The sequence below is a fragment of the Silene latifolia genome, chromosome Y (assembly GCF_048544455.1).
Source record: "Silene latifolia isolate original U9 population chromosome Y, ASM4854445v1, whole genome shotgun sequence".
In the NCBI taxonomy this organism is placed as follows: Eukaryota; Viridiplantae; Streptophyta; class Magnoliopsida; order Caryophyllales; family Caryophyllaceae; genus Silene; species Silene latifolia.
In genome coordinates this window covers 411,072,958-411,080,608 of record NC_133538.1, presented here as the reverse complement: position 1 = coordinate 411,080,608, position 7,651 = coordinate 411,072,958, and the positions used below count along the sequence as shown (strand labels likewise).

At 45.0% G+C, this 7,651-nt stretch overlaps 1 non-coding gene across 1 annotated transcript; it reads left to right on the top strand.

Annotated features, from left to right (window-relative positions):
* Positions 1–7,004: 7,004 nt before the first annotated feature.
* On the top strand, positions 7,005–7,110 carry LOC141635559 (small nucleolar RNA R71). Its single transcript, XR_012540237.1, has one exon. It is a non-coding gene; the product is annotated as a small nucleolar RNA R71 (small nucleolar RNA).
* The last annotated feature ends 541 nt before the right edge of the window (positions 7,111–7,651 follow it).

Genomic DNA, 7,651 nt, shown 5'->3' with positions numbered 1-7,651 from the left:
TGATTTAAGTTCATCGAGGTAACTATTGTGGGGGTTGAATTGAATTGGTCTACACTAAAAGTGAACAAAGATGATAAACTAAATAAACGATTTAAACAGAAAAAAGAAGGGTACTAGGATGGTCGGTTCATTATAGCTTCGGCGGCAGCAAACTAAGTCGGTCTGAATCAAACACGGGTAAGGCGGGAGGTAAAGAGGTCCTCTCGGTCCACTCTTAACAAATAGCATCTTTCGATCTCGCTATAGGTCCCTAATGTCACTAATACTAACATTCGTCTCCGAAAAGTGACTAACGGTCTAAACTATACCTATCTCTCGATCTTAGCACAGTTTAGTCGATTTAATTGATGGTCAAATAACTTTCCCTATCTTTCGATCTAATGGGTCGGTCACAAAATAGGTATCTAACTGGTCGCATGCATTCGATTCGCTAAACACAAGATTAAATTCAATTAAAATGAAAATAAAACCCTACGAGGTCATCGATCGATCGACAATGTCGATCGATCGACCAACACGCGAGACGATCGTGTAAAATCTATTGCCGCCTATGCCATAAATCGCCTACATCCTAGCACTAAAGAATTAGCTACTCATGATGAAAGTGATAACAACAATAAAACTAATAACGATTCATCAATTCATGCGTAAAGTAAATAACAAACAGCGATAATACGATAATTGGCTTTCGGGATACTAACTAGCAAATCTATACTAATGATGAAAGTAAAACAATAAATCGGAATTAGGGCGGAAGGAATACCGAGATTTCGGAGGAAAGATTAAGAACAAGAACAGAATTCCAATGCTAAAACGATGATCCAAACCTAATTACTCGATGAATCAAACCGAAAGTTCTTGTGTGAAATTGTCGTAAAAACTTGGATGATCAAACTGAATGTTTTATGTTACGTTATATAGCAAATAACGTAACATCTTATTTCCTAAACCTAGCATCATGGGCTTGCGCTTTCTCGGTCTTCTAATTCTCGTCTGGAATAGCAATCTGGTCGATCGATCGATAAGGTGGTCGATCGATCGCTCCTCAAGAAACAAAAGTAAGCTTCGGAACCGAACATTGGTCGATCGATCAAGGTGATGGTCGATCGACTAATGGAGTCGCTACTTGACTTCTTGAAACTCGTGGACTTGTCTTTTGGGCCTTGGATTGCGCACCAAGCTCGTTCCTTAAGTGATTCCTTTACGTCATTTGCAATGCAGTTTACTCGGGGACGGATTTGGCTTGATTTCCCGTTGAATTCTTCACATTTCTGCAATAATGTACAAAATACGGAAGTAGACGGAAATAGGGAGAAATGCAGCACAAACTACAAGAATGAGCTCTGAAATGCGTGTAAAATGGGATGTAAAACATCATATAAATAACACGCATCACGCATTACCCTCCCCAAACCAAAACGGACAACGCCCTCGTTGTCCTCCAGCATACACCAACAGATATATACAGGGGAACGGTATTATACAACCAATAAATGAAAAATAATAAAATAAAAAGGAGACAAAAGAAATAAAAGAACGAGAATATACATAAAAAACACGAATTTCCCCAAACCATCCTGAAAACTGGGGAAGTGAGTAGACCATTAGCTACTCATCAGCCTCCTCTGTCACGTCCTCCACCGTCACAGTGTAGTCCGGGTCCGCCTCCTGCTCTCTCCTCATCCTCTGCTCCTCCCGAGCTCTCGCTACGGCTGCCACTGGGTCCTCGTCCTCCTCACTAGCAGACTCTGGGTACCCCTCAGCTGGATACCGGTAGAAGGAAGGGTGTGGCCAACCCTCTGGGATCGGACGGTGTCGCCTCATGTGATACTCGTACAGAGGGAACAAAGTGAGAGCTATGTCCCTCTCCATACGAGCCTGTCTCTCTGCCATCTCAAGCAACAAACTGTCACGGCGTCCTTGGTCCATGACCGCAGACGCCTCAAAGGGTGGTGGACAAACAAAATTAGCTGGAAGAACCGGCTGTGCCTGGTCGGGCGCAGGAGTAGGAGTAGGAGTTGGAGTAGGGGTAGGAGTTGGGATCGGGGTAGGAGTGGCCGTGGAAGTCTGGCCACCCGTAGGAGGTGTGGATCCCTCCCCGGTCTCAATTCGACTCCGCTTCCTAGAAGCGGGCAAGGTAGTAGGTGGTCGGAGCGATAGGTGGTACATGGGTAACGGTGGTGGTAAGATGCCCCGTGCGACAGTGGGCAAGGGGACGAGACGAGGAAGGGTGGTGCAAGGAAGGTCGACGGACAAGGAACCACTAGTCTTCCAAGTCCGGTGGTCAAAAGTCAGCCAAGTCATGGACAACATAGATGCCCGGTCCAGGAACCTATCTCCTGGTATGTACGGTAAGTTACGAGGTAAGGCAGGGAGGAGAGAACGAGCAAGGAAGGTGGCTATGCCACCACAGATAATGGTGCACGTGGTCTTCTCCCCCTGAGCCTGGAAGTATTGGGCGGTCAAGTAGGCAATGTTGAGGGTAAAGGGGCCCTCGCTGTCAATGTTCAAGTATCCGCCCAGAATAGAAAGCTCGGTGTTAGTGATGTTGTTTGGCTCCTTTCGGCCGAAAATAGTACTTCCCATCAGTCGCAGGAAGTAACGGGCAGGGGGAAGGTGGAGCTGAGCGAGACGTCGCTCCTCGAAAGAGGTCTGTGCCGAAGTCCGCCAAAGCTGACGGAGGACCTTCCTAGGGGCGGCAGTGGCGCCCCTAAAGGAAAGGTCAAGTCAAGTACCAAACTCCTCCAAAGTCATATAAAAAGTCCGGTTGTACAACCGGAAAGACATAGAAGCACAAGTAGGGGCAGCGTCGTGTGCCCCGGAGGAGAAGGTGAAGGAGCTAAAAAACTCTAGGGTCAGCTCCCTGAAAGTGTAGGCATTCATGGTCACAAGTCCAGCCATCCCCGTACCCCACTAAATCTCACACACCGGCTCGTAGATACCACGCCTCTCAAGTTACGAAAGGCACAAAAAACGAGTCGAGAGAAAGTCACAGTCTGCTAAAGCAAAAAATCTAGTGCGATAAATACCGTTAACAAAAATTACCTGGGGGTAGTCGGGGTGCGAGTCGAGGGAGTCGTCCTCTCGGATGGTAACACGGCCCGCAGAACGGCCGGCGGTAGGTGTAGCTCGTGAACGACCCCGACCTCTATAACCTGAAGTAGAAGCCCCTCCTTCGATGGGACGAGAAACTAGAGCCGCCCGCTAGGCAGCTGTGACTGCGGGTGACCACGCAGCAAGGGTGGTCACCGTACCTGAAGTACGGGATGTAGCTGCAACAGAAGAAGCAGCAGAGACTGCCACAGAGGAAGAAGAGCTAGCAGAAGTGGCTGTGACGGAGGTAGAGGCTGAAACAGAGCTAGCAGCAGCAAAAATGGTACCGGCAGTAGTAACAAGGAACACAGGAGCTGCGATACTAACGGAAGTGGAGACGGTGGTGACAGCAGGGACCACCGTCTCAGACAAGGACGGACTAACAGACGAACTAGAAGAAGGCATCGAGCTACTGTCCATCCTAATCAAGCAAGGTAGGGGAAACGATAATTAAATGACAAGTAAACTCCTACAAATTTCCCCAAACAGTCGAAATTGTCGACTGAATAAGCCCTAATTCCCAATTTTGACCTCGAATTTTCAAATGAAGCAGATAATCACTGACGGGGTAAAGGGTAATCAGACATCAAAGGAAGCATTAACAGCAGAAAAGTCCCAATTTCAGTCGAAAATATCGTCTGTCATGAACCCTAATCAGAAATTTTCTCAAAAAATTTGAGATAAACATGTAAACAGCAATGTGGTAAGGGCAATAATTATCAAGTAAGGCAATGTAGACAAGAAATCGCAAAAACAGTCGAAAATTTCGACCAAATTCGTCTACCCGAAACCCTAATTCCCAAATTACATCATAAAAGGCAAATAAATGCAATTAAAATACAATGAAGTAAAGGAATTACTTACTTGATAAGAGAAACCTACAAATAAGTAATTAATCGACAAGCAACAAAGCAAATTAGACGATTTCCGAGCAAGAAACCGCAAACCCTAACTCCTCAAATTGACCGCAAAAATCAACAATAATCAGAGGGAAAATAAGGGGGAATTGACGATTAATTAGCAATGAATAAATTGTAGGTGTTTGATTTGGTAAAGGGCAAAGGATTATGGAGGATTTGGGGGTTCTAATATGATGAAGACGAAAAAATGAAGAAGAAATGAAATAAGGAATGAAAAAAGGGAGTTTAAGGGACACTTCCTGCGTGTTATAAACAGTTTCACTCGATCAAGTGATTTTAAATTACTCGATCGAGGACTTCCAGCTCTAATTAACTCGATCGAGTAGAAATCTACTCTATCGAGAACTCCCTTATTTTGCCAACTCGATCGAACAGCTGCAAAACCCTCGATCGAACCCTTTTTCTGCAATATCCTCTCGATCGAGTACAAAAAGTACTCGATCGAGTGCTTTTCCTCACGCATGTCTTCCAAATTGCATAAAATCTCCCCAAACCTGCATAAAAACAGTCGCAAAAATATCCCAATATACCAAATACAAAAAGTAACAGACTATAGTCTTTCTAACTACGCTAAAAATGTCTAAATTCTAATTGTCCTAATAAACGAAATAAAAACAAATTCAACGGAAATTAAAAAATAGTTTTTAGAATTTGTTACACGGGGCATTCCCCGCTCACTTCTCAAAACAATTCAGTAGCCCTACGGAGGGCTTCTGACTGGAGGACGTCACTTCAGCAACACTAACCATCCTCTTCATTCTCCAAGAGCTTGTACTTGGATCAGTAGGAGGAGAATAGTTGACGTCCACATACGCACGAACTTTTCTCGTTCTTATTCCTTTCTCGCCAGCTTTAACGTTATCACTCCCAACTTGATTAATCTCAATCGCACCATGACCTTTGACATCTCCTGCATTTTCATCTGTACCTGCAGCAAGGAAAACAGACGAATTCTCCTCCTTTTTTCTCTCAAGCTGAGGCGGAGGGGTCACGATAGCAGCACAAAATTCCAAATTTTTATCTGGAGTGTCAATAGGGTCAGTGGAGGAAAGGGCATTGCAAGGCTGAGCTTGCATGGGAGCCCTTCGAGACTTAGACTGATGGAATATTAATTCCTCGTCCCCAACCTGAAAAGTCAATGTCTTGCTCCCTACGTCAATCACTGCACAAGCAGTGAATAAAAATGGTCTCCCTAAAATAATAGGGGTGTGAGTATCTTCGAGGATATGAAGCACAACGAAATCAACGGGAATAAAGAACCTCCCGATCTTAACAGGTATGTTCTCAATGACATCTAACGGCCGTGATATACTACGGTCGGCCATCTGTACAGTCATGTTCAAGCAATTAAATTTAGTCAAACCAAGTCTCCTAGCAAGAGACAGCGGTAAGACACTCACGCTAGCGCCAAGATCGCATAATGCGTTGTCAATCAAGTGGGTACCTATGTGACACGGAATCGAGAAACTACCCGGGTCTGACTGTTGGGGACGTAACGTATTTTGAACTAGGGCAGTCCCTACCTTGGTCAAAGCTACCATCTTATGATCATTAATATGCCTCTTACGTGATAAAATTTCTTTCATAAATTTAAGGTAAGAGGTTACCTGTGTCAGCAACTCGGTGAACGGAACTGTGACTTGCAAGCTTTTCAGGAGCTCGACAAATTTACCGAACTGTTGATTGGCCTTCGTGTTCTGTAGTCGCCCCGGGAAGGGCACGGTAATAGGTATCTCGAGCCCTTTGTTTCTTTCTTCCAACGTGTCGGCTGGATCAAGCTCTTTATCCTTCGATCGAGACTTCTTACCTCTCGATCGGGGTCTTTCGGGAGAGATTTCACTCGATCGAGCACTAGCAGGCTCTCGATCGAGGTCTTCATTATCAGTAATAGTCGATCGAGCAGAAATGCCACTCGATCTAACTCTTTATTCAGCAATATCACTCGATCGAGTAGTTTGGACTCCTCGGTCGAGCTGTTCATTTTCCTGTTCACTCCATCGAGCAACATTGTCACTCGATCGAGTCCTTTCTTCATATGTTTTCCTCGATCGACCCCCCTAGAAACTAATCGATCGAGTATTTTCTTCGTTGTTAGCTCGTTTTCATCGACAGTAACCCGTTCATCAGCAGTAATACTCTTCCTTGGGTCTGAATTCAACAGCTCGGGTCCCTCATATGAACGACCGCTTCTCAGATTTATTAAACTTACCGTCTCATATGGATTCTTATCGGCTTATGACGACAAATGACCCTGCTTCCTCGTGGACTGGTTCGCGGCAAACTGGGCAACTCGGGTTTCAAGTGACTTAATAGATGCGTCTTTTTGTTGGTCACTTAGCTGCCACTACTTTGTCAAAGACTTCAATATCGTCTTCAACTCAGATAGCTCACTTACCCCACCTGAAGATGATGCACCTTGATTGGGAGGAGGAAAGGAAGGAGGCTTTTGAAAGCCTTGTTGAACCTTATGAGGAGGGACATATGGTTGCTGCTGCTGCGGTGGAGGATTGGGATTGAGCACATTTTGACTTGTCCACCTCAAATTGGGATGGATAGCCCCTTGGTTGTTATAATAAGAACCTCCTCCTTGCCTATATTGTTGAAAAGCAAGGACTTGTTATTTCTCCGTAAGACAGTCAATAGCAGTATGAACGTCATTACTCCCACACCTCTCACATGTGATGGTGTCCTGTCTAGTCAACAGATGAACCGTCTGTTGATCTGCAGCAGGTTGCAGTTCTAATCTATCAAATCGGGCATTCATGGCTTCCAGCTGAGCCACAACTGCCTTGTCAACCCGCGTGAACTGTTCGAATACCATCTCGTGGGTTCCCATATTCAGCACAATGGGTCGCCATCTCCTCAATAATGGCCCATCCCTTATCATCATCAGTATTCTTTTGAAATCTTCCGTCGGATGAGGTGTCAAGTATAGCTTTGTGGTCATCGTACAACCCATTGTAGAACTGATTAGACAGAAACCACGAATCAATACCATGGTGAGGAAGAGACCTCACCAACCTCTTGAACCGACACCAAGCTTCATAGAAAGTCTCATCAGGTGCCTGTTTGAAACTAGTAATCTTTGTCCTCAGCTGATTAGTGCGCTGCGGAGGGAAATACCTTTTATAGAAAGCAAGCGCGAGAGTCTCCCCATTCGTGATATCTGCGGCCGTACGGTCCAAGTCAATCAGCCACTCCCTGACTGAGTCAGTCAAAGAAAAAGGAAACAACACCTCCTTAATCTTATGTTGAGTTACCCCCTTTGTGGCGGGGATAGTAGAACTGTAGTCCGTAAAAACCTCCATATGCTTCCTTGGGTCTTCACCTGCCACACCTCTATAGAGATTTCTCTCCACCAGATTGATATAAGACGGACGGATGTCAAAAGTATTACCATCCTCAGTCTGGAAGTTGAAACCCTTGGGAATAGAAGATGCTTTAGGCTCCGAATGACTTACAATATTCGACATCTTTACTGGTTGGTTTACAGAACTGAGATTGTCTTCTCCTAAAGACTGGTCTTCTGTAAATAGGAAATGCTGAAGCTCGGATTCGAAAGTACTCAAGTCTTCCTTTCATGATTCTCTTTGCAGACGGAGTCTATGCCTAAACAGTCGCTCTGGCTCAGAATCAGC